Here is a 27,412-nt window from a genome sequence, read left to right as displayed (position 1 = left end):
TGACTGCTGGTGTCCCTCAGCCAATGCTGTAGTGGGCTCCCAGCAAGATCTTGTCATGGAAGAGAACGAGACATTGTAAATGTTACTCCTACTTTAAAAAAAAAAAAAAAAAAAAAAAAGGTGACTCTTCCCCAAAGGAGAAGACAGTCTGCTGAGAGCCATGTGGGTGCCAGCCTGGGGACAGCGTGCTCCAAAACATGCTTCCAAGAAACTGTCCAAATGAGATGGCCCCTGCCTGACTCCTGCCACCCTTCACGGTCCTCCACCATGGCTTTGCACCATCCAGCTTCCCCGTACGTTCTCACACCACAGGACAGTGACGTGTGGTTTCATCCTGCAAAATCATTACCCAAAACCGAAAAAGAAATATGCAAAGTAATTAGTGTGCTTCAGGGCCACATAACGCCCAGAGAAGAGCCAGAGCCAAACTCCATGATGCATGGCTTCAGCCTGCCTGCCCCAGCGGCAGCTAGTCCTGCACAGCACAGATGCAAGCCACCAGCCTCACTACATCCCAGGGACAGGGACCAGTCCCTGCCCGCTCCTCTTCAGCCGCAGAGACACAGCCTGTGTACCCCAGCCCTCCTGAAACTGGTATAAAGTGGGCTTTACTAACATAGGGCTTGGGAATTGGCAATTCCCACTGGCTGTAATTTCATTCTATAGTTGCCCAGAGAAGCTGTAAAATCTCCACCCTTGGAGATACTCCAAGCGTCACCAGCTACCACCCTGAGCAGCCTGATCTAACCTTGAAGTTGAGTCTGACTTCAACGCCAGCCCAGCTCTGAGTGTGGGGCTGGACCAGACAACCTCCACAAGTTCCTTCCAACCCCTATGATTTTATTTCCCTGACAACTGATTGGAAGGCAAGCCCTATAGGCTTTAGTAAGCCTGAAACACCATAGCGAAGAAGACAGACTTCAGTCCAGAGAGAAGAAAGTGAACAGCAGAACAGGCAAGCTAACAGGCACTGCAGGACAGGGAGAAACGCAGTACAGATGTATGTGGTCGTTATGGATGTGTGCATCAGTTCAGGGACTGAAGACTAAAAAAAAAAAATCTTAAAGTAATAAATAGTAGAAGGTACAGTTTGGTATCCAAGAGGGAAAAATGGGCTGTCCACACAGATGGATCTTCCTGAATGACTTTAGACACAAACATGCCCCTGATGAGAACTTGTTGGCTGGGTCAATGACACAAAGGAAACAATCTTACTTTTGCATCAAATAAAGCATTCGAGATTTACATAGCCCAGCACATGCTGCAATACTCCATCTCCAGAACCTGACACTTGTACAAAGCTGCATACCAGAGTTAAAACTCCCCTCTTTTTCAAAAGCTGTCTTTCTCATGCTTGTGCACATCAAGATAATCTTGCAAGCACAGACCAGAGTTTTACGTAGTGTTGGTTTCCAGAATCTGTACCCTGAAAGGACAGATCAATGTGCAAATTCATTTCAGCAGGATGCTACCTTAAAATCTAAAAAGGCCACCTGATTTGCTGCCTTTTGTAGCAGATAAAGTGCCTTTCCCACAGTTTCAAACAACTTCCACTCACCAAGATATCAAAACTGCCAACGGCTCCACTGAACTGTCATGGGCTCTAGTTCCCCATCATTCCTACAAGACAGCAAAGTCAGTACAAATACTGCGGCATATCAAAACCTGAAAGCATAGAGACAAAATGAGAAAGTTTGCGTTTAATTGCAGAAAGGCTAGGTTACCAGTTGCATTATTCATGTTCATATTTAATTCATTTAAAACATCCAAATTTAAATTTAAAGACAGCTGCAACAAACATTCCCACTTGCCATAGCAAAGCAGTGCAGAACTTGATATAATTTAAGTTCAGCTTGCAACGAGTACACAGGACCGCAGCTGTTAAACACCTTTGATATGAGTAAGATCGCATCAACTGAGTTGATACAAACTAGTTCAGCTTTTGTAAAATGAAACTATCACACAAAGAAGGATTTAAAACACTAGACCTGATTAGCAATAAAAAGGAGACAGACCACAGGAGATCCATATAAAATAATGAATAGCATGAAGGGAGTGAATTGGGGACTCCAAATTGTCCCTTCCACAGTGCGGCAGGGCAAACTAAAAAAACCCAAGTATATAACAGGGAGAAGGAAATTTTGAAACTAACAGACACGCAACTTCCTCGAGGAGGATGTTATCAAGACAAGTAAACAAGTAACACTAAAAAAGGACAAAGACATTCAAAAGCAAAACAGCATTTATAACTGTATCAAAGTCTGAAACGCATAGGCCATTGGTACTCGCACCTCAAGCAAAAGCTGACTGAAAGGTGGGGTGGATCAGCCGAATCCTGCCCACCACGTTACCGCGTTAGCTGCTGCATTTTGGCAAGGAAAAGCCGAGCACTTGCCTTCCTGCCAGGCTGCCGGCACCGGGTCGCGGCCAGAGGCAGGACACCAGCTTGAGATGCAGTTTTGTTAGCACCCCAGTGACCCCCTGCATTGGTTTACACTGAGATGTACACCACGGATGTATTTTCCTTTTTCTTGTTCAAAAAATAAAGGCAGCACAGAGGCAGCCAGGGCTGGGAAGAGCATCCCAGGGCATCCCCAGCTCAGGCTGCCGCTCTCCGGAAGCCACACCGCACAACCCTCAGCACAAACATCACCAAAATGCATCTTAATCTAATTAAGTTCTCCCCCCCACTGCTCTTACCAACAGGCTCTTCCAAAAGCTCATCCTTATCATCCCTAAGGGAAGAATGAAGCAATTTACCTGTGCCAGGTTGGAAGGGACCTTCAGGGTTATAGGGTAGCCTGCTCAGCAATACTCTTCCACTAAATGTTGCAACTGCAATGTCACTAAAACATGAAGTGAGAAAATGTGGGTGGAAGATACTGTCACAGCTATACAGACCTCGTAAGATGCATGTAATCTCTTTATCTACAAAGCCTCCACTCCTTCAGAGTGCATAATTATGAAAAGAGTTAAAGCTGAGGTTCTTAATGTCTCTTCTAGGCCCTTCTTTATTCCACTAAAGGCACCACTCGCATCTGAATTATTTCCTGGGGTTGTTTGGACTTCCTATTATATGAGGAAGATTATGGTGAACCTTGGGATGGAGGCCAAGTCAGTTCACAGCACTACCATGTTTGATTGAAAGGGTAACTGAAGTTTTGTTGACAGCGTGCCAAGCTTCAAACCTCTTTGGACAATGCAGTTGCCAGCAGGCAAGATGTTTTCAGAAAGAAGAGGAAGAAAACTACCAACAGCGAAGCTGAAAAATGGTTTTATTAGGTCGGATACATACCCCACAGATTAGGATCGTGAAAAAAAAAAGAAAACTCTGCATATTGCCAGAGGACTGTGAGAATGACGCTTCTTGGAAATCCCATGGGACAGCAACAAGAGAATCCTGATGGTTTCTCATAATGTAAAATGCCTGCAGTCATTGATTTTTTTCCCCACAAAAGCATGGGTCGTGAGCACCATGGCCAGTCCAGCTAGTAAAAATCCCTTCCATGTAACCTCTGCTTCAACTGAGTTTTTCTTCACAGGTATCTTTCCATCAAACACTACCAATGTTTCCAATAATAAAGAGCTATCCCTTACAAATTCCCTCAGGAAATGCAAGGGCAGCATTATCCCTTCCCGCCCGTCAAGGGTGGCGGCAGTGCTGCCATTCCAGCTTCCCAGCTGGAGGCTCAGGCTGTGCTGGGGCCAGTTTCAGCACCATTCTGGAAGCCCATACGTGCACCACGGGTTACGCCGGAGTGTACAGTTGCATCTTGACCCAATCAGAAAACCAGGCACAGAGACATGATGAGCAGATGCATATAACCACCTCAGCCTGCTCATTTAACATCTTTTTTTGCCATTTTTAATTTCTATGGTGGAGAAACAAAGGCACTTTCAGCCTACTTGAGAAATTTGAGGACTGCCAGCATGTGATTTGAAACACTTCTTACCTCTTTTGGTTTTCACACTGGGCTTAGCTCCTCAGACTTCTGCCTGACCTGCGGACACCATAACTTTTGCTGGTCTAAAATCATGGGTTTCCCCCTCAAAGCGTGCTCTGGTGAGCCAGCTGACTGACCCCTCTTCTGGGTAGAAGCCAATGACCAGCAGACAGCTCCCAGCACCACGCTGAACACCAGCCTCCTCAGAGCCAGCCACAACCAACAAGGAGTACTAAAACGAAATGACAAACAAATGCTTACATGAGACCTGAAGGAAACTTGCAAGAGCAAGTAGCTGCAAAGTTTGAAGAGGTGAATCAGAATTTATCTTGACCAACAGGTTTATTTCCTTCCACCTCCCTGTTATCGTCCTCCCGGACAAGACTGGAGTTTTATTTCTCGTTGTCTGTGCAAAGCCACGTTTTGGCAGCTCCGAACAAAGGCTGCAGCACCTCTGAAATCAACTCTCCTCGTTAGGTCTCAAGGGTCCTTACGTTCATACTAGGAAATTTTTCAAAAAAACACTGTAACAATGAATGTTGGTATTTCCATCTGGAATACTGATCCCCTTGTGTGATCTGAAATATCTGATGGCTGCAAACCATTACTCCTCTTTCTACCAGAAGGATTTTGTGTCATTTCCAACATCTCTCGCTCTCTGGAACTAATTTTATCTTTCTACCATGTAAGAAGTGGACTGATAAACTCCAGACTTCACGACTGGCTCCTCAGAAACACATTCTTGTGAAAGATGTTAAGACACTGAGGTGTCTCGAAGATGTGATCACGAGCAACACACTTCCTTAGCCCCTGAGCCAAGCCTCAGGGGAGAACATATTTTAAGAGAGACAAAAACACGTAAAAAAACTTGAATAGACCATGTCTCTACAATGAAAATATCAACTTTATGGCTTCCCTCCAACCTGAAGGTTTTCAAAAGGGAGAGGAGATGGGTCAACCTCCTAGCAAGTGACAGCTGGATCATCAGACACTGCTGAGTCGAGCTCAAGGGAAAGCCAACGGCTCAGGATGAGGGTAAAAACCAGGGACCACTGGAAGGAATCACTCACCACCATGAGGGAGGCTGCAGCAGTTACCAGCTCTCACGACTGCGGAGGAAATGAAATAAAACCTTGCAGGATTCCAATAAAGGTTTCTTTCTCTCTCAAAAAAAACCCAGCATGGGCCTTGGCTCAAAATAGAAACATCTTGCCATGTATCACTGCAAGTAGACCTTGCTCTCCACGAAGATTCAAGAGGTTGCAATAAAAACTACGTTTGACACAATCCAGGAACAGGATACCCAGACCGAGAGAAACAGAGAAAGGAACGGGCTTTAAAAAAAGCCAGGTGAGATAGTCTGGCTTGAGTCTGCTAAGAGGAAGCCCTTAACATGTTGAATCTTCTCAGTACAGACTTTTCTACTGATGAGCTGGGAGTTAAAGCCAGCCTGCTCCATGTCTGCCATTTCTGTAGCGATGGGAGTGAGCACTCCGGCCCTTCAAATCCTCTTCAGAAAGATGGGGGTGGACTGCTGTAAGAAATTCACACACTATTGAAAAATCAAACTGCTTGTTTTAAGACTGGTGTTGCTTTGCTTCTTAAAAAAACCTCACACAAACAGAAAAAATAGTGCAAAACCTAAAGTCTCCCCATGCAGGGCAACATAGAATCATAGAATGGTTTGGGTTGGAAGGGACCTTAAAGATCATCTAGTTCCAATCCTCCTGCCATGGGCAGGGATAAACATCAAGCAGAGGATCCTGTGTTGCTCCTCCCCGAGGCAGTGCTGTGTTCAAGGCTTGGGTCGAAGACCTGGGCTGCCTTCCATTGCCAGGGAGACAGGGAATGGCGCACCATGAAGACTGGCTGATGTGGCGTAGACTTAAGCTAATCATACAAAACCAATCCCCTGTCATTACAGTTGGGGTTAAGGAAGCTTCATTATGCTCCGGAATTATTTCAGCAGATCCCTTCATTGCTGGTCCTGCTGCTGAACTGACTTTCAGGCTTTGCATTGCAGTTGTTTCTCCTTGGGTGAGCAATGCCCGTGTACCACATCCCAATGAGAATGAGGCCACCAAGACCATGGCTCACCATAAATGTTCTGAAGGAGCTTTGGGAAAAGCAGCAGGTCTCTGTTTCTGGGTGTTAAGCTCCAGTGGAGCTCTCCCAAATGCACTGTAACAGAAACCGACACAGAGCACTGACTTTTTGGGCAGGTGAGGCACCTTTTACATGTAGAAAAACAAGGGACTGATGGACTTATCAAGTGCTGTATAGGAAGAACATGCCAAAGCAAGGAATTGAATATGTGTGCCCTAGGCTGATGTTTCTGCCACTGAACCGTCTGTGTTACAATTATTTGGTGTCAGCAGGACTCACACAGTCAAAAGTTAGTTTTCTGCCTTTAGAAGAGGAATGGCTTGGGCTACAGCAGTGCAAGCTATCCAGAGTGGCATCCCAGTGTACCCAACACCCATCCCACAGAGGTCACCTTGAAGCAGAGGAGAAAATTTATCACACGTGCAGCACTCTGTAGTCCTGACCCCAGCGTATTCTGACCATACCCCGACAGCCTGATGGCAGGGAGCCAGGCCACGCCAGTTTTGCACATACCCAGGTTTCCTTTCAAAGCAATCCCAGGAGCATGGAGAGGTGCAGAGATATGGCGCACCCCACCATGCCTCTGTGCTGGGTCACACATCCCTCATCACCCAGGGACAAGCTGCAGGGCACGCACTGAGAGCAGGGTGCAACGCGGAGCACCCTCTCCTGTGAGGGTGCACCCTGCCTGTGGAGGCTCAAAGGGAAGGCCAAACTGACGCAGGCGGCAAAGAAAGTTTTGCAGCAATGTGGCTATTTTAATCTGCACTACGCCACATGCCAAATCCAAAAGCTATTAATGAAAGCAGATGGCTTACAGAAGACCTTGAAATGGGATTCTGCCCATGATGGTTACAAAGTCACTCCACACTAAAGCACACAATAGGATGTTTCAAAGTCTTTAAATAAGAATTTAAACAGGAGTACATTAAAAAAAACAGAGCATGGTTTCCATATCATCACCAGCCTGTAAAAGAGGCACAACCTTCTCTCCCAGCTACATGACAGGCTAATACAGCACCCCTCCCACAGTAAATCATGACTGCTTTTCCAGACGGCAGTTACACACACGATGTATGCGGCCCCAGAAATGTGCCCCAATGTGTAAACTCTTCATAGGTCTCTGTGCAGCACCCAGCATACATATTCTACAAAAAACTGTTTAGTCAACCTTATACTTGTTCTCTGCTGCACTGTATCTTATTAAAAACTAAGCTCTTTATGGGAGATATGGGAAGGAAGTATCAGGTGGATGAATATATATATGATGTAATACTAATTGATGAAATGAATGTACCTTAACTCCAGGAAGACAATACATACCCACGTCCCTAGCAAGGGGAAACAGGAGGTAATCCAGAAACAAAGGTCTGACTTCGAGTTGTGTCTCTATTGGAAATGTCACGATAGACTTTGCAACGATGCTGCAAGCTGGATGTGAGAATTCCTGAAAGACGATTTTTGCATTATCTATTTCTAGTAATGTAAGTTTGATGAAGTTTCAGCTTAACATCCTCAGGAGACCATAAGCAGCAAAAGGCAGCTTGAGAGGAAATAAAAAAAACAAAGGGATGGTAATTAGGGGACACAACAGAAATGTAAATGAGGAAAGCCCTGGAAAGAGAGGGGAAGGAGATGACCCGATCCCTTACATTACCCTGTATCTTGCAAGCACTCCAGTACAAGGGAGAAGGATGCTCCCCAGGGACAGACACACAGGGCAAGGTGTTTCCTGCAGAAAGGGAGATGAGAGCTCAGGGAGCAGGCGAGAGCAAACCAGCCCTGAAGAAAAGGTAAGGGATGAAATCACCACTCTCTAAGGAGCTAAAACACTAGAGACGTGGGGGCCAAGGATGGTTACATACACCTAGAGTTGCATTTTCCTGTCTTCTGCTTTCCTTCTATAATGGATCCTAACAATTAAAATGAATGCTTAGCAATAACCCTTGGGAAAATACACAGGATGAAAACTTTCCTCCTTAAGCCTCACATGGTATCAAAGCAATCTCTAAGCATGTTACTTAGAGTGTGTAAGGTGCTCTCTTCCCTCATCCAGCACAAAGTAATAATCGTCTCTGGAGTTAAGAATTTCTTAACTTCCTGGGGTCCAGCACCAACACAATCATGTCCTTACAGGCAAGCAGCACTGGGGGGGCCCCCAACTCAATTCACACTCAAGGGTGAATTCTTCATAGATCTGTATACAAAACCCTGTCCCTGACTCAACATCTATAGAGCCAATCTTCCCAGACCTGTCAAATACAACTCTCTCTGCCCTCCTGAACCCATTTTCTCAGAGAAGACAAGGTAAGATGATCCCTTTAGTATATATATCCTCAGAGTGACAAAACTCAGGGTCTCCCCTGCCAAGCAGTACAGCCAGATTCAGAGTCAAGCTCTTCCCTCCAACAGTCCCAGCAGCTGTTTCTTCTTGTGCAAACTGGGGACAGAAAAGAAAAAGTTCCTACTGATTTGCCCCATCTGCAAAAGAAATGAAAAAAAAAAAATCTCCAAACCCTCACGGTATGAAGCAGAGCCACACAAACCCGGATTTACCCCTGCTAAAGCTGAAGAGGAGTCAGTCTCTGCTGCTTGGAGGAAATGCAATAGAACCTTGCAGGAGTGATGTCCCGGAGGGCGAAGGGAGAGGCTGTGCCATTACTTCTGCTGCCCGGCCTCCTCCAGCCCAGCGCAGCCTGCCAAGGCAACAGGGCTGCACGGGAGAAGAGAGCTCACAGAAACTCACTGTACCCCAAGGGGAATGGTGTGCCAGGGCAGGAAGCAAGCATCTTTGTTTTATTTTCTCGCTCATGTAGAGAGATATTAATTCATCTATTTCTTAGGAAAAGGAAAGGAAATTGCAGCAGTGCAACATGTCAAGAGAGACTAGAAGAGCCAGGCTCACCAAGGATGGGTATTAATTACTGCTTTCTATTTTTATCCTGTGTATAACTCTGGTCTCGTCTGTGACTTAAGGAGCTAAAATCCCAGGAGTCAAAACTGTAAATCTACTGAAATAGGTGAAATATCCTCCACAGGCTGCAAAGTCCGGATACAAAGAAATTCTAACAAGTGCCCATCAAAACTCCTGTAAATTTTAATAAGAAAGAGCAATCTAGAAGTACACAGAAATGTTATCTCAAGAGAATTAATCCCAGGAAGGAAAAATCACTAGCCAGTTCCTGCAAGAAACTCTGAACAGGTTGCTTTTAATTATGAAAAGAAAAAGTTGTTAGGCTGTTTTACATTCCTGAAGGGCCAAGATTTTGGAAAACTAAAAAATATATTGTGAGGCCCTTGTCTGTACAAGACACTATGAAATCTCTTACTTTGGCAACAACATGTACATACGGTAGACTCCAATATTAAAAAAAAAAAACAACCATGACCACAAGCAACCAAAAGTCCATCCTGCAGCTATAAAAGTATGTTCAGTGTCTGCCAACGAGCTAATGAAAAAAACGCACTCTTATAGACTGTATCTGCTAGACATTAAACTACCTGCTGGACATTTTGTACAGCTTATAAAGCCATAAAATAGCACAGGCCATTTACAGATTTTCCAGCTGACAACAATATGAAATAACTGAACAGACCCAGAACGGACTGAGTCCTCTGGTCAGGCGCAGTAGATAACGCTGACGATATACTGCCATATACACAACTAGAAATTGTGCCAGCAACGCACAAGATGAGAGCAAAGCTCATAGTGATGGAAAACGTGGCAAGACAACAAAGCCATCCCTCAGCCTCACTGTAATGCTGGAACAACAGTGGGACTGCCCAGATTTACAGTGCAGGGGCTTGGATAATGCCCAAGTGGAACCAGTTCCTCCTGCCCTGTCTGGGGCACAGGCAATTCACCATTAAGCGAGTCGCTACTTCCTGCCATGCTGGGGGATGTGTGGCATTGTGCAGCCACCCAAAAACCTCCATTTTGGGACTGCAGGAATGACAACATGGAATTCACCTCTGGAGACATGTGACAAGCCAGGAGGATCAGCTGTCTGCCACCGTTTATTTCCCTTGTGGTAAGAGTCAAGGGCTCCAGGAGAGCAGCGAGGTGGTGGCCTCACTGGTTAGAGCTGATATCTGTTGCCAATCAGTCACCAATATCTTCTGGATGATGTCATGTCAACTGTACATAACATGAAGTACAGCAGATATTCTGCTACAGAAAAAAAAAGCATTTTACTGAGTAATCTGCACACAAGGACAGAAATACTAATAGCACCAAAACCTGAAAGATGTAAACTTCCACCAGCTAGGGAACAACATGGGAACCATGCATTACACTGTTACTGAACTAGTAGGAACTACTAACACAGATGTAAATTAAGAACAATCCTAACATTTGGTGGCTGATAGCACATCACTACGTTAGCAGAGTTTTCAATCTTCCATTCACAGTTGATACTCTAATGGAGACCCCCACCTGAAAACATTTTTTAATGATGCTGCACTACCTCAAGAGTTATTTTCTTTAAGAGTCTGACTAACAACTCAGGACGTGAGCTGATGACGAGGATGTGTCCACGGTCTTTTTGCAGGCAGGCACAAGCTCACCAGACACCAGAAACTCTGAGCTGGAACTGTGCAATTGCAATCAGTACCCCGCTGCCCAGCCCAAACGCAGCATTATGCAGCTACAAGGCTCCCAGTTCAGGGCTGCCTCGCCCTGGGCTTGCTACCAGCAAAAAGCAGGGAGTATCGCTTTCCACCTCCCAGGTACCTTTCACCAGTCTTGCAGGTGTGGAGAGCTAGCGTATGCACACACAGAAGGGCATTTCTTATCAGACTGTGGAGACATCCAGCCACTAGAAGCGTTCAAACTGCCTGACAACACGAACGTGCCCCAGGTACACGCGATAGTGAAAGTTTCACCAAGGACTTCTACAGAAGCAAAATGGAACTAAAATTATGAGGTTTAATACATAATGAGACTAAAAACTACAGTGGCAACAATGTCCAGGAGCTGGGCAGATAAGAGGGCAGGGACACCGTAAAGGCATCACGGACATTTGCTGCTGCGGTCTCTCCTTGCGGGGCTGCAGGAAGTGTCACACGCTGCCAGTACAAAAACGCAACCCAGGAAAACATGAGCCCCAGAGATAACAATTAGCAGATACTAGTGGCTAGAAAACACAGTAAGGAAGCAGGATAACTGTGTTACAGAAATCTTCATGCAACACAGCTTCAATATTGTTACTGCTTTACAGCTAGGAGTCCACCCCAGCCCATCCGGGCTTTGCGAGGCAGTAACGCTCGTCCTGGGAAAGAATTTGAGAGTGCCTCATCCCTTTTTTCCCCTTGGTCACAGCCTATTTCAACTGTAGATCTCTCCCTGAAATGCATCGTAACAATTTTATCAATGACTGAAATGAAGAAATGTTATGATAATGCCTTGAAGTTATTAGGAAGACCCGTTGTAGCATGGAAAGGGATGGGAAATTAGCTGCAGATCGTGAAGTTCCACAGCAAATGCACATTTCATAAAATGTTCAACCACAGGCAAAGGAGACAAAACCCCACCCCATGACAGAGAACAATATTCTGCTCCTTCCTACTCAGCAACAGTTTTATCAGCAGCATCTCTATATCATGTTTTGAAGTAATGTAACTCTTAATGTCATCTGGTTGATTTTTATAAAATGTATTACTAACCAAAAACTCTGTAAGATGTTTGAGATGTGCACTTTGCTATAGAAGTATGAGACAACTGGGGAATTTGTGATATACAATTTTAATAAAACACACGTCACCTCAAGCACCACATTTTCACTGACATCAGCACAGATCAAGGACTGTTAGTTATGGCCAATACAACACGAGGAGTCGGAACTAGGGCTTCCCGGCTGCCACACACGTGTAACTAAATACATAGCAGTGCATGAGAGCCAGCAGACGCTCTCTGAACACAGAAGGGAAAGGTAGAAAGGAAGATCAAACTCTACAGAAATGATTGCTTTTACATTTGCAGAATTTTTCTTCTCTTTGGTAGCCTGCCAGAGAGAAGGTGAAATGTCACAATGACGGGGTTAAAGTACAGCAATACCAGCCTGAAATCAAGCAAAGCTCCTTAATCATCCAAATAGTCAGGCACCGGAGTAGTTTGCCGAGGAAAGTCTGAATCACCATCATTGGAAATCTTTAAGACCAGCCGAGACAAACCTCTAGGAAACACTACGTGTAGCTAATCCTTCAAGGTCACTTCTAGAAACACTGAAACAACCAAGACCTTCTTCATAAGCTTCTATCTGATCACACAACCACTGCAGTATTTTGATGGACTGCGGCATCTTTTTTTTTAAATTTGCCGGAACAAGACCAAAAAAAAAAGCAAACAAACTCAGCGTATAGAGAGCAGCAGCCTCCGGGCTGCGGGAACATTTGCTCGACTTATTTTTAGAAAGTGGAATTGGTGCAACTTCCTCCTTGGTCCACATCAGACTTCATCAGCTCTTCTGCCTGCTCACTGCACCTTCACTTAAATAATGCTCCATGTGCGTACAGTGGAAATTTCTCCTACCTTACACATGCACTTGGGCAGGAAAGGCCACGCTCCAGCAAAAGAGGGGAGCACAGAAGAGAGGGCTTCTTTGCAGCAGCGACAGCAGGGAGGGCAGTGCCTGCAGAGCCCACCCAGCGTGTTCAGCCCGAGCTTGGGGAGCCAACCTCACCCTAACGTGGTCACCTCTGCAGACTGGCTGGATTCAGGGACACAAAACAGCACAGTGCGGACGGCGTTTCGTGTTGCCGGGAGCCAGAGACAAGCCCAGGTTCTTGCCTCGGAGAAGTGCCGCTCGTCCCCGTCCCCCCGCAACGCGTGTGCAGCCCAGCCAGGCTTCCTAAAGGGCTCTGCTCGCTAGCTGCCGGCCTCCCTGCGGGCTGCAGCAGCATGGGACACGGGGAGGGCAGGCAGCCTCTGGCAGGCGGCCCAGGGAGGCTCTCCCACTGCCAACAGCCAGGAGGTAGCGGAGAGGGAACACAAGCCACCCCCCGCGCTTGCTGGAGACGCAGCTGGACGCGCGTCCCACTGCTTCAAACGCGGGCGCAGAGGGCTCAGCACGGTGGGAGGAGGCAGGGGCTTACTCGAAACAGGGAAGGGAAAGAGAGGCCCAGGAGCAGGGGATAAGGTGCGGCCGTCGCACGAGGGGAGGTCAGGGCGGACAAAAGCTGGTGCCGGGCTCTGGCTCACGGGAGGTACTGCAGCACTGCCTCTTCCAGGCGGGCGGCGGGCAAGGCGATCGCAAACAGCATCCGAAGAGACCGCGGCTCGCTCAGTGCAAACCAGCTGCGGGCCAAAGCAACACTGGGCTTTTCACACTGCACAGCACTTTGCCAATGCTAAACTGAAAGCAACAGCACAAGCATCCTCCAGCTCCCCCCAGACACAAATTCCTTGCTGGAAAGACCTTTCCCTGGAGCCAAACAGCAGCAGTACCCTGGGGGAGCTCAGAAGGGTGAGCCTACCCCCTGCACACCCAAGCAAACCGCAGCAGATGTAGCTCCAGCAACATGTGAACCAAACCCACTCCCTCGCCACAGTATCCAGGAGAAGGGACCCGACGCAGCGCCCAGTGCAACACTGGAAGGGCTAGGAGAGAGGAGGAATCACATGTTTCTCAATGGGTAAAGACGGAGCTTCACAAATTTCCACTGGCATCTACTCCTATGGTTTCCGTTGTTAAAAACAAAACCGAGCCACAGGGAGGTTTCTGGACTGTTCACACTGTGTCAGTCTGGAAAACATAAGAGCTAACTGAGGTTGGGTAACTCGGAGCACATTGGCTGGGAAGGAGGTATCTCCAAAAGGCTTCTGACTGGTGCTAATACCATTCGATTTACAACACATACAAAAAAACTTCTGAGCAAGAAATTGAGAGGGGCGTATGTATTTCAGAGGCACAAGCTTGTCCCAGGGAAAAAAAGCAGTCCTGCGCTGAACTCTCACATCAGCTCCCTCGTGTTGGTAATGGCTGTATCGACTCATCTCTGCTCTCGCTTCCTTATCTCCAATGACCAGTTACCAACCAGACAGTGGAGCTGCAAGGGTGACTTACCGCTCCTGATAAAGTCAGATCTCAGGAAGACAAGTGCTGGTAGACTCCTCTACAGCAGCTTCAGACATCACCCCGTCCATCTGGCCTGTTGGACGAGGCTGCCATGCGAACAGCGGAGGCAGCAGAACGGACGTTCATCTTTTCCTTCAGTTCACAGCCAAATTCTTGAACTTTTGCTCAGGATGAGTCTGCATAAAACTGCGAGACTATGCACAGCGAGAGCGGAGGCACAGACACAAACTCTGCTTAAATCTCTGGTACAATGGCAGAAACATTTGGTAGGTGTCTGAGTGAACCCTGCAGACTGCAATACCGTATATCACAGTGTCTAAATCTGCTAGAGGTTGTCTGCCAGAAACCTCCGTAAAAGAGCTAAGTATTATCTGTTTTTTTAAGGAAATTTAATGCAGATGGAGATCTCTGGGTATTAAAGTTTTCAGCACCAGCCAAGCTGCAGTGATGCCCCTGTACCAAACTCTCCTTCTGCTTGGTGAGAGCTCACAATTGAAGCTACCTCTGAAACTTCCTATTAAAGGAGACAGCTATGCAGGACAGTCAGCAAAGAGCACAGCTTCGCAAACAAGAGGTGGTAGTGATCTCCAGTGCTCAGGTGCCCTCACCAGATACTGGTTTGATGCCACCAGCTCAGGCCACTAAACATGGACAAGTCTTGTTTGCTCCAAGCCCAGCAAGACCTGGTGATACAGATGGAAGATTTCATGTGCTTCCTGCTTTCAGACTTGCATTATCACTTTAAACATTGAGCAAGCATTTTATAAAAGTCACCCCTATTAAATATTTAAGCTTGGTAAGAAAGTTCTTTACAAATGTATTTTAAAAAAAAAAAAGCATTTTCCTTTAGGACTAGACCCTGTCATCCTGCAAATAAAGTGGGATGAAGCATTGTTCGTGTCATGCGGCTTGGAGTGCACGTGCTACACCAGGGCCTACTGCTGGGGTGAAAGAGGGGGTCAGAGTTATAGTTCCGTTACACTGAGAGTTTAATTGTGGGGATGATGTTTACCTTGCAATGTTTCTGAATTATGTAAAATATAAATATATGCAGGAGATTAACCAACTTGCAAAAGAAGCTGGGAGTCGGAGCTACTGCTCTGTCCTCAACGCATCTTGCTTCATTTCTCATGGACCCCTCCTGGCCATCTTGTTAGGAAACTTTTCAAACATAAATGGACAAGTAAACGACTCAAAATCTGCTTGTCTCATCACAAACTGAATTTCAGTTGCAGCCAAGAAAAAGAAAAGGAAAAAAGACAGGGGGCTAGATGCAAACATTAAAGCTTTAAGAGACCCAAACATGCCAAGCTTTCACTTACACCAGCTCTGAGCCCACACCGCTAGCACGCTGCTCCAGGTTTTGCAAACAGGAGTTCACCAAGCATGCCAAGGCCTTTGCCACAAACGCACAGTTCAACATGCAAATACGCAAACGTCTGATCTGCATTCTTTTTCACGTAACAGTACTTAGACATACCCCAAATGGGGTCATTTGGGCCCGCTTATTACTACTGCTCCACAGAAGCTCAACTAACACAGTCCTACCAAGCCCAGCCTGACCACGGCACTTTAAGAAAAGTGTGGATCGACAGCAGAGTCCAGAGAGGGGCAGAGATCAGCTGTGCAGACAAGCCCATGCGAAAAGAGCAGAGGAACAGAGCTTGTTCAGCTTAGGAAGAGAAAACAGTCTTCAATTACTTCAAATTTAGCTGCTGAGATGTAGGGAGTAGAGTGTTCTCCACATGCCCTGGAGAACAGAGAAGAAGGAACAGGCTTAAAGTGCAAGACAAAGATTTAGATTAAACACCATGAAAATCTCCCTAATGCTGAGGAGGCTCGAGTATCGGCATATATCATCTGTACAGGATATGAAATTGCCAGCAGGAAGAGCCTTAAAAGAAGAAACATTACTCAGGAAGGGTTTAGATGTGTACCTGACCTTACCCCGGATTGGGAAACAACATCTCTGGAGATCCTCTTTAGACACACTCTGTCTGAGGCTATGAAACAAAGTTTCAGAGATTCCTTTAAATTAGATATACGGCAAAGACACAACCCCCAAACCACTCACATCCTAGTCTGACACACAGCTACTCGATGAGTAACACCATCATTTTATACCCTAACAGCATCCTTCATTTAAAGACACCAAACTGTGCTGCAAAATTCAAGTTTCCAGATAAGTGATTCAAACATTATTGAAATTTTAGACACAGGAAAACAAGGGGGCACAAGCTTACAACTTGCAGGGGATGCCACTTGCACTCCTATTCTAAACTCTGCATTTGCTTTCTTTTAATTAGCTAATCACTTGATTTATTTAATACCAAATGTTTGACTAAAAAGCAGATTATCAAGATGTAGATTTATCATTTCCTAAGATGTAAATACCAAAAAAGGAGGACCAAGGGTCAGTGTATATCTCTCGAACAAAATGCACTTTAATCTTCAATAAAATAAATACTTTAAATAGCACAGAAATACCAGTATTTCCCTCTTGCCCGTTGTAAAGGACTCCCCTATTTCAGTCTGCATTTTCATACCATCTACTGGGCAGATCCTGAACTACCCAACCGCACAGTGCAGGCCCTGCAAGGCTGCAGCACACAGCAGTTTGTCCCGAGCTGAGTCCCCCACCAGCCGAGTTTTATTCCCCACATTAGCGCCAAGCCACAAGCCGGTGCTTCCTACGAAGTGCAGGGGAGGTATGAAACCACCATCCCATACTCCAAATATTTCCAGCAAGAGCATGGGGACACCACAGCCCGGCCAGCAGAAGTGCGAGGGTGAGAGGAGGAGGAGAGGCAGTCGTCCCTCCGCCAGCATCCTCGGTACAACTCGCCGCACGCCATCGCTCAGGCAATTGAACCGAGGTGAGAGAATATTTTTCCCCAATATTACTGGCTGCCGAAGAGTAGCTACCACATGGCTGTTCTCAGCCACTCACTGCACGGTGTTTACTATAAACAGCAACAGTAAACAGAAACAGGGCCAAAAATCAAAGCTGTGTACCCCTGAGCTGGGTCTCCACATCCTGACTTTACCCATGGAAATAATTAGTTTAGTATTCAGCTGCTGAACCTAAAACATCTGAGGCCAGAGGGAGCCAAGCTACTCAGTGCATCTGAAACTTAGGCTGCCTGTTTAGATTCGCTATCTCTACCTTCAGTCGTCAAGACTCCAAACTGCTGCCACAGTTTTACACAGGAGCGTCAAAGAGCCTGCGGATTAAACCTGAACGACGTGCAGCAAGAGCCAGCCTGACACTGTATTTATTTTTAAACATCTTACTGTGCACGAAAAGCTCAAATCTTGTCTCACTCCCAGCTCTATTCAAGCGCTCGACTCAGGGGGGCTGCGAAGGAGGCGCAGACGTTTCCCTGGGGACAGCGGTTATGGGATTTCTCTGTCCGGTCCCCAGGACACCCTTGACACCTCCAGTGGCACGGATCTGGTGGCGGGTCCTGCTCAGAGCATCGCCGTCCATCTCGGCAACACGCCGTGGTTACAGGAGGGTTTCACTGACGTCCTAAAGGGCTCGTGGGGAGGGAAGGGCACAAACCTTCCCCGGGCACAAACCTTCCCCGGGCACAACCCGCAGGCGGGGGCCACCTCCTGCAAATACTCCGGCAGCTGGGTCTTGCTTCCCTTTTCATGCAAGGAGTGTCCGGCAGATAATAAACAGCGCCGAGGAGGAGGGCAGGCTCAGGCGGTCCGCAAAAACCGCTCTGAGGCCTCCGGTGAACACGATAACCGTGGCCCGGCGCTGCTGGAAGAGCGGCTGCGCCCCGTCCGCCCGCGCTGGCAGGGCCGTCCCGGTCGAGCCCTGCCCGGGGACACCTGGAAGAACAACAAAGCCCCTCGAAGGTGCTTTGCCGGCAGCTACAACCCGGCCGGGAAGAGGCAGGCGGCCCACGGGCAGGCGTGGGAGGCCGGCGCAGACCCCCCGGGCCCCTGCCCCGCTGCCGGCGGGAGTCGCGGCGCCGCGGAGAGGGCCCGGGGGGAGGGCCGGGCCGGGCCCCGACGGGCACCAACAGGTGTCGGCGGTGACACGCCGCCTCCGGCCCGCTGCCACCGCGGCCCGGCCCCGCGGGCGAGGCGGCGGCCGGGCCGCGCTGACAGGCGGGAGCCGCGCCGGGCCTGCCGCGCTGTCGCCGCGGGGCCTACGCGCCCGACCTCTGCCCGGCCTCCGGCAGCGCCTCGCCGTGCCGGGCCAGGCCGCAGCGCACCGTGCCGCCCCCGCCGCCCCCCTCACCTGCGCGGCCGCCGAGCGCTGGGGCTGCTCAGTCCCTCGCCGCCGCCATGTTTCCGATGCGCAGTGAAGGCGGGGAGCGGGGGAGGGAGCGCGGACAGACCCGGCCCGGCCCGGCCCGGCCCCGCGCCGCCCCCTGCCGCCCGGGACGGCGCCGCCACGCGACGCTCGGGGGCAGTTCGCGAGGGCCGGGCCGGGCTGAGCCGGCGCGGCTCGGCCCCGCTCGGCGCGGCTCGGCTCGGCTCGGCTCGGCCCGGCGCGGCTCGGCCCCGCTCGGCGCGGCTCGGCTCGGCTCGGCTCGGCCCGGCGCGGCTCGGCTCGGCGCGGCTCGGCCCCGCTCGGCGCGGCTCGGCCCGGCCCGGCCCGGCTCGGCTCGGCTCGGCTCGGCTCGGCCCGGCCCGGCCCGGCTCGGCCCCGCTCGGCGCGGCTCGGCCCGGCCCGGCCCGGCTCGGCTCGGCCCGGCTCGGCTCGGCTCGGCCCGGCCTGGCTCGGCCCCGCTCGGCGCGGCTCGGCTCGGCTCGGCCCGGCCTGGCTCGGCCCCGCTCGGCGCGGCTCGGCTCGGCCCGGCTCGGCTCGGCTCGGCGCGGCTCGGCCCGGCCCGGCCCGGCCCGGCCCGGCTCGGCGCGGCTCGGCTCGGCTCGGCGCGGCTCGGCTCGGCTCGGCTCGGCCCTCACGAACCTCCCCCGAGCGTCGCTGAGCGCTGCGAGCGGCCCCACGCCGTGTCCACTCGGGACCCGTCCTCACGCAGGGATAGACCCCCGTCCTCACCCCACACTCTGGGCATGGGGCAGACCGTCACTGTGAGCCCCAGCCTGGGGACGGCCCCCCCCCTGCCCACCCGGGACCCTCTGGGGACAGGGCAGACCCCTGCTGTGAGCCCCAGCCTGGGGATGGACCCCCGCATGCCCACCCGGGACCCTCTGGGGACAGGGCAGACACACACCATGATCCACAGCCTGAGGATGGACTCCCCGTGCCCACCCGGGACACACTGACCACAGGCAGACGCCCACTGTGATCCCCACGCCTGGGGATGGATCCCTCAGTGCCCACCTGGGACCCTCTGGGTACCGGAGAGTGATGTCCATCCATGTCTGGGTCCACACTGGGGATAGCCCCGTGCCTGCCCCAGGCCCCACTGGAGATGCCCAGGACCGGGGTGGACCCCATGCAGCACAGCCAGGCCCTGGGGACAGACAACCCCCAGATATTCCCTTTCCTCCCACCCCGAGCAGGACCGCGCCCTGCACGCAGCCCTGCAGCGCCCTTCCAGCTAGAGATACCACAGACGTACCCCAGTGCCCCCAAATCCCCCCCAGACAGAGTAAGACCCCTTTGACTCCCAGCTAAATGGATACCTCATGCCACCATTGCATCTTCATGGCACCTTCCCCAGCTTGCATCCGGAGAGACCCCTGTGCAAGCCAACCCCACAGAGCACCCATGAACCTTGGTGACCTCTCCCGACCAGACAGACCTCCCTGTGCACCTCTGTCCTGTAGTGCCACCAGAGCCTACACACAGTACCCCAAAAAGATCCCCTAGCATCCCTTAGCTAGGGACCCTCCTATGTGATACATGGCTACTGCAAGGGCCCCCACGACTCCCCATGAGTGCTGTCCTCCCCCACATCTCTTTGAGTCCCTTGCACCTACACACCCACAGCCGCCTCCACCAACACATCTACCCATACCAGTGCCCACCATCTCTTCACCCTGAGCCCTCCACCCTCCATCCAGTGTAGCCACTTCCCATCCCTTCCAGGAGGCACAAACCCTGCACCTTTCTGGTGCTGTCGGAAGCCAGCAGGACACAGTGTTCCCGCAGCCAGGTTCCCAGCTGCGGATGCCATTTCCCATTTGCGCTACTCAAACATTCTGTCTGCTGGGTTTGCCGTGCTGAAGACCCTACTGCCACTGCAAGGTATCGCAACTAAAGAAGAAAGCCATTCATCTTAAACAGCAGCCAGGTCATGCTGCGGCTGGATACAGAGCATGAGATCACGTCCTCTCTCTGCTTGCTGGATTGCCTGGGGAAAAAAAAAAAAAAAGATCATGTATTGGGTTCTGGAGATCCAGTTCTCATCTTCAAAGCTGCTCATGTGAATGGTCAGGGGATCTAAAGGATCTAAAGGACCCCTGCTGGGTAACAGCGACTTCTCATGACCCAAATATTTCACGGAGACAATGGAGACATCACTTTGGAGTGACTCACAGACATATGTGACAAGCCTTCTCAGGGAGAAAGCACCTGAACACTTTCCAAAGTGCTTGTAGTGACATGGCCAACATCTGAGTCTCTCCCTGGATGCTTTCTTGTTCTGGGGGATTACATGGAAACTTGCACGTTTAGGTCAAAACTGAAGCAAAAGATCAGAAGGAAGCATCCCTGGTGCAGACAGGCCTTGGTTGAGTTCAGAAAGGTTGTGCCTGAGAAAGCTCTGCCAAGTGCAGGGCTTCCTACTCGTAGCTTTGTTATATGCGATGGAGGGAAGGTAAAGCCACAATTCATCCATTTACTGCCCACTGCCAAATCTGCGGTACCTCCCGGTCCTGGCCAGGAACCCGTGCTGATGCTGAGCAGAGGCACACAGTGAGCAAGGGCTCTGGTGGTGCAACAAGAGAGGGGACCTTCCCACCACTGCCCATGGGGCAACCTTGCAGAAGGTCTGAAACTACATCAGCCCTTTCCTGTGCCCTTCCCTTTTCCTTTGGTGAAGTTAATGCCATCTCCTGTGTCAGGCTGAAGGCTACAGGAGGATTCCCAAGGAACAGCAGTGGCTGGCTGGCTTCCGTCTACTGAAGGCAAGAGACAACACAATGTAGGTGTTAATGCTGTCCTGGTTCAGATGCTGAACTCAGTCCAGCCTATGCAAGGCTTAAGACCCTGCCCAAGGCCAAATACCTGGCCAGTAGCTGACTTCTGGTGCCCAGCAACTAGTCCACAGCTCTTCAACCCCTTTCTCAGGGAACAAAAGGGATCAGCACTCTCAGACCAAAATACAAGCTGTATTTGCCTGTCTGTCCCCACAAAATAAAGACATATACTTCATCAAATGGGGGTGGGATTTCTAAGGTCTGGGGAGAAAACTCTTTGCGATGGAGCTGTTCCAGAACTGCTGTTTGGAGGTTTCTCATGTCCTTTTCTGAATGGTGGTACTGGCCACCGCTGAAGATGAGCACTGGCCTGGAAAATCTCTTGTTCCTAAAATGTTCGCATTGAGGGGATGGACAGTTGGAAATGCTGGTGAGGGCTTTTGTTTTAATCAATATGTGGAGTACTCGGTTACGATGGTAGGACACAGAGGTATGTTCGCTGCCATATCAGGGCTTCATGGTGCTGCCTGTCAACACAGCATCCGAGCACCTTCCCTGTAAAATCAGAAATATTATCAATGCTCCTCATTTCCACAGTAATCAGGGTTTCATGAATGGAATAAATGCGCAAGAGCTAAGAGTTGCAAGATGGAGACAGAAGAGAAATTTCCCCATTGACTTTAATTTGGAGTTAGCAGCTGCCGAGTTCAGACGGATTTACATATGACATCCATATGAGCACCACAGGAATTCAGTTTGATTAATATTACAGTGGAAACGAGCCGCAGAAATGGTTTGCTATTTATTATGAAGTGTTGCCAAAAAAGCTCAAGCACGTTTGCAGTCTGGTTTGGGCCAGCTCTTGCAGAGTGCCAGCACAATAAACGACTGGGAGGTAACGGCTACAAAAGGGCACCGATACCCTGATGCACGTGGTGTTGGACACACTGGAGCAGGACCTTCAGAAGGAGAGGATGCAGGTGATATAAGGCAATGTGACTGGGAAGAAAGACCTCCTGCTGTCTGGACTCCTCCCCTCCCTCTTCCTCCGTGGTTAGTGCCTCTCAGCAATCCGGGACCAAACTTCCTTCTAGGCTGGTTCCCACTATTTGCAATGTTCCTGTTATACCATTGACTTTGTTTTCGGCCAGAAATTGATTCCGAATCTGGCATGGATGATATAAATATGGACCATATTCTGCTAGAAGAAAAGCCTAATGTCCCATGGTCCGTGACCTTCTTATCCTGAATATGATATTTAACAAAAAGGTGAATAATGGGGCACAGGGCTGGACGCAGAGGAGGATGATCTAAAGGAACATGTGCACACAGTAACCCTGGCTCTGTTATCGATATGTTTTTTGACCTGACATCTCCCTTGGGGAGGGGAGGTGGGAATCTCTTCCCCATGCCTTGAAAAGGCAGGAGGGAAGGTTATTTGCAGAGTTTAAAGCCCCGATGAGCAGCAGATCACCTTGTAGGACCTCCCGTACATTCCCTTTCCCAAAGCAGTCTCATATTGAGACCAGCTGTTGTTTACCCAGGGTATGTCTTCCCAAAAGGGTCCATTTTTGTTCTGAAGACTTCATGGGCTGGAAAATCACCTTTGTGAATACAAGTAAGCTCTTTTGGTAGTGGGAAATTGTCTGGCTTCATGTCCCAAATATTTGCAGGCAGCTCTGCCTTTCCCTGCTAGATTGCGGAGTGATCCTCTACAAGAAGGCTGCATGCTGCAAACCCATGCAACCCCTCTCCCCTTTCAATCTCCTTGTGAGGCAAAAGAACAAATTTTCTCATTATAACACATTTCTCTTTCTCCTGTTTTTGATTGCTCTTTTCCTCATTATTTCTATTTTTTCCATATCCTTCAAAAACTGTGGACACCAAGCCTGGGTGCAAAGTGCCAAGGCCCGTGTCACCATTCCATGTTCAGGGCTCACACCCCACCCCGTTCATCATACCCACTCCTCTCCAGTATACGCACCCAAATTTAAGCAAAACCCCCTCTGTTACAGAGTCACTCCTGCAGTTCAGGTCTGCTTTGCTCACCCCTAACTTCTTCCCAGAGTTGCTGTTTTCTTGAGCACAATTGCCCATCCCATCCACCCCATCTTTGCTGCTTAGCACCCCACCAAGCTTGGGTACATATATATCATCTTTCTGTTATTCTGATATCAAACTAGCCAGCCCATAATTATCTGACTTCCTGCTCTCACGGTAGCTCAATACCAGCACCCTTCCTGTCTCAGCAGTTGTCTGGTATTTCAAAAGCCTGCTATATACCTCAGTCAACTCTTTAAGGGTGCTTCTGTTTGGGTTATCCAGGCCTAGGTGTAAAAAATAAGTCTATTTTGAGTGTATGTTGTTTACGTTTCTTGTCTAATAGCAGTCTTGCAAATGCCTCATCAGCCTTCCATATTACCAAAAAAATGATCCAGTTTCTCTGCAAAAGCAGAACTTAGAAAGTTATCGAACACCTGAATTGTTACTGCTGTTAATAAATTCCCCATGTCTATTAATAGACTCATATGGGTTTGAATTTCCTTTGTTCCTAGCTTATTCTAAACATTTCCTACTGTTGCTCTTTAATGCCGCCAGCCACAAATACTTTCCCTAATAGCTTGTTTCTTCTATTCGTACCCTTCACAAATTACCGCACGTCTTAATCCAAGCCGACCTCTCATCCTCCCGTAGGGATTCACGACTCAAGAGTCCTCTTTGATCCACCTCTCGGAAAGCAACGCCGTTCCCCGGGACATAACAAGCTGCTGCGGATGGGTCATTTGCGCTACCGCTGCTGGCGTGCAGGCTCCCGGCCAGGCAGCCTGGGGTGAGTCAATCATTCGGTCTGCAGGGAAGGGGCAGGGGGTGAGCTGCCTTGTGTCGCGTGGGAGTGAGCAGTAGGGACATGAAAGAGCCGGGGCACGGTCGCTTGCTGCTCAGTGGCCTGTGTCCGTGCTTTCACTCGTGCCAAGAGAGCAGAGGGATCCTTCCTGATGCTCGCAGATGCAGCTGGATGTGGGAGAATATAAATCACGTCTGCAGGTCCTGTTCTCCGATGCCTGGCATGCAGGGGTAACACTAAGCAGGTCAGAGTCGGACAAAAATTTTCATCAGTTTTCTCTTGCACAGAAAAAGAAAAAAAAAGACCTTTTTCCCTCCGTCTGAACTTTGAAACTGATTGTTTGAGGTATTTAATTTAGTAGGGAATGTTCTCATGTTCAATCCTCCTGCTGCACTTCCTCCCTTCTTTCCTTTTGCCATTTTTCCCAACAAAACGCTTGCTTTGCTTTTCAAATTGTAGAAAATTTCAAGCAAAAGATTTTTCTTTTTGGAATCATAATAAACTATTGGAATGAGGAAATAGCTCAGTTTATTGATTCAATTTGGTTCATCTTTTCTTAAACTGCCTGTTGCATTTCTGGGATGGCTTTGATTCAGGGTCAACTTGGACTCCTTGAACTAGGATCAATGTAAAACATTATTATTTATATGTCTCGCTATTGTTTGCTCTTACTGCTCTTCGACACATACATATCAATTTGAGATCATAATTTTTTTTTTTCCCCCTGCTTTTCCAGTGAAACAGGACAGGATTCCAGCTGTTGCCCTCCTCCAATGTTGTGACCATTCTGAGTATCTGAAAAAAAGTTTCTCCCGGAAGTCCCCATCTCCGTTCAAATTTTCTGACCAAATTTCCACTCCCTCAAAATCTGGCCAGTAGCTTGCAGCTCCTTCAAAGCCACAGACTCATGGACTGCTGGCCAGGACCACCTTCCCAGTGGGCATGGCACCTTTCTAGCCCCTTCAGAAGAGAATATCCCTTTAGAATACAAGCAGTTATTAATTATTTTATGCTAATTTAAAGAATACATAATCAACAAACCAGAACATAGAGTCCACAGTGACTGAAGGTTGTATGCATCTTTTTGGGAAGATTTCTTTGTGAATCTGGTGTGAGTTCATCTAAGCACTGCTCCAGCTCAGCTGGTTGTCCTTGGAAAATCTGTCCTTTTGTACCAAGGAGGGTGCAAGATCAATGGCATTGAGTATTTTCAAGTTGACGCTCTGGAAAGCCTAAACCCGGGACTCACAGGAGAATTAGCTGGGAAGCTGTCTGAGTCACGAATGGTGAGATTTAGCAAGTCTTGAAAGCTTGGAAAATCCCGAGGGACTGGGGGATGACAAAATTGTCATGATGGCTTGAGAAAGGAAGCCACGAGCCCAGATCAAATGGTGGGAAGGATAATTGAGTTTCTACAACTAAGTGTTGGCTAAACAATGTAATTAATGGCTTTTGGCATGGAAAGTAGGTCTTGCTGGACAAACTCATGGTCTTTGCTGTGGGAGACTGGTGCTGGTGAAAACATCCACGCTGGACCAGGCCATGTCTGAGCAGTTTTAAGCAGGCACCTTGGCAGCACCACGTTATAGGCAGACTGAATACAAGTCAGTGTGGAAATGGTACTACCAAGGAAATCACTAAACGCTCTAAACTAGCAATGTAAATGAGGGTTAGCAGGCCGCATCAGCTGTCTCTGGCTTCATGACAGAGCTCCCTACCAACACCAGTGACTTGAGATGAAGGGGAGATGCTGTTCCTACTGGGACTAGAACTTAGAAACATGGAGCTATGGAGTAATTTTATTAAAGATGTAGATGACAATCATAAAATCTACGGTGATGTGTGCAGATGACAAAAGGACTGAGCAGGACAGGTTACTGCTGCAATACCATCAGGATCATTAAATAGTCCCAGTCCAGCCGCTGTATTTGAAGAGCCATCCACAAAACCGCACCTGAGAGGCAGGAAGACACGTTCCCCAGGATGACAGACTCTGTCTCACAAAGCATCATTCAGGGCAGCTTCAGAGTAATTCTGTGCATCCGCCTGACGTCGGGTGTATAAAAGGGGAATAGCAAGAAGTCAGGAGTGACCTAGATCCTTCACATGGCATTGGAAAAGCTATTACAGGAACACCGCTGCAGCTCTGCTGTCAGCCTCTGATGAAGCCTGTAGGAGCACAAAAGACGGTTGGAAGAAAAGCTATAAAAGTCTTCTGAGGGCTGGAAAACATCCTTCTGACTTGAGGTCAAGGAGCTCTTCATGCATGGCACAGAAAGATGAAAGATCTTCACCATGGCGTGCCCTTCTCGCAGGGCAGCAGCTGGATGGTGCAATGAGATGGTGGGGCTGGGAATGGAAATGGGGGTGATGCAGAGCGGGAAGAGCTGCCAGTGCCTGCGGTGGCCTGACCAGGGCCAGGGAAATCAGGCGTCTCCCTGTGGGCAGCTTTGAGTCACATTTTTTATTATATTTAAATATCACGCCCTGAGCTTCTCTTTTTATCTGCAGAAAGACTTGTTGTGCCTTTCTGGGTTTTCCTTTCTCCAAATTATTGCAGGCCTGTCTGGCGTGGAGATGGAGCATGGTGGACCCTGCTTTCACCTACGATGGAGAGTCTCTGCTGGCCCTGACCGATGTCTTTTAATCAAGCACAAACCCAGGGAGGAATCTGCTCCTCAGGCTGGCAGAGGCCTGAGGGGTTTCCATCTGACTTGAAGCATGTGGTTTGCCATGCTGACTTGGGGATCGTCATGGCAGATCCCACCCGATCCACTGGCCCTGCTGGTCCCTTTCTGCTGGCAGCTGGGTCTTACAGGATTGAAATATTTAGCCTCACTACAGCCTCTGGGCTCAACAGAGAGTATTTGGATGAGGCTATGACCTAGGACAGATAAAAGTTGCAATAAGTGGTCTCTAATGGTTACTTTTGGCTTTAACTTTTGCAGCCCCTCTGTGGGTAGAAAGAGCTGCTCAGACTGTTCATCTCTTCCAAATTAAAATTATTTGCTGTTTGCATGTGAAGAGCCACTCCTAGGCTGACAGATCTCAGCTGCTTTCGCTCGCCCTGTGCCTGGCTGCTGCCGTGCCATGACCTGGTGGGGGTAAATACTGTAATTAGTGATGGTGGGAAAGCAGGGGCCGGCCCTCGGTCCTTCCCGCGGGGCTGGCAGCGCTCTGCATTCCCCTGCTTCGGGGAAGCCCTTGCTGCAAGCTACGTGCTCCAGCAGCATCAACCGCGGTGCCGCACAGCTGCCCACTGTGCTGCCGCGGGCAATGATTTCTGCCAAGCTTGCCCGCTCACTGGATCAGTATTTGGCAGCCATTTCTAGCCTGCATTTGCCTTTTTTCTCATCGCCACTTGCAGCAGA

At 49.1% G+C, this 27,412-nt stretch overlaps 1 protein-coding gene across 11 annotated transcripts in view; it reads right to left on the bottom strand.

Moving 5' to 3' along the window:
* SCMH1 (Scm polycomb group protein homolog 1) overlaps nt 1-18,543 on the bottom strand; it is a 72,719-nt gene extending 54,176 nt beyond the window's left edge. For 2 of the 11 annotated variants that reach the window (XM_075522049.1, XM_075522059.1), the window contains exons 1-2: nt 18,384-18,541; nt 1,559-1,620 (exon numbers count right to left, since the gene is read on the bottom strand). The gene's annotated coding sequence lies outside the window, so the exon portion shown is untranslated. Of the gene's footprint in view, nt 1-235; nt 377-1,558; nt 1,666-7,707; nt 7,725-17,419; nt 17,969-18,383 lie in introns of those variants that run through there. The other 9 variants (XM_075522050.1, XM_075522056.1, XM_075522058.1 and 6 more) reach the window with 8 other exon arrangements.
* Nucleotides 18,544-27,412: the final 8,869 nt, after the last annotated feature.

This window comes from Mycteria americana, chromosome 21 (assembly GCF_035582795.1).
Source record: "Mycteria americana isolate JAX WOST 10 ecotype Jacksonville Zoo and Gardens chromosome 21, USCA_MyAme_1.0, whole genome shotgun sequence".
In the NCBI taxonomy this organism is placed as follows: Eukaryota; Metazoa; Chordata; class Aves; order Ciconiiformes; family Ciconiidae; genus Mycteria; species Mycteria americana.
This window is presented reverse-complemented; position numbering and strand designations above follow the sequence as displayed.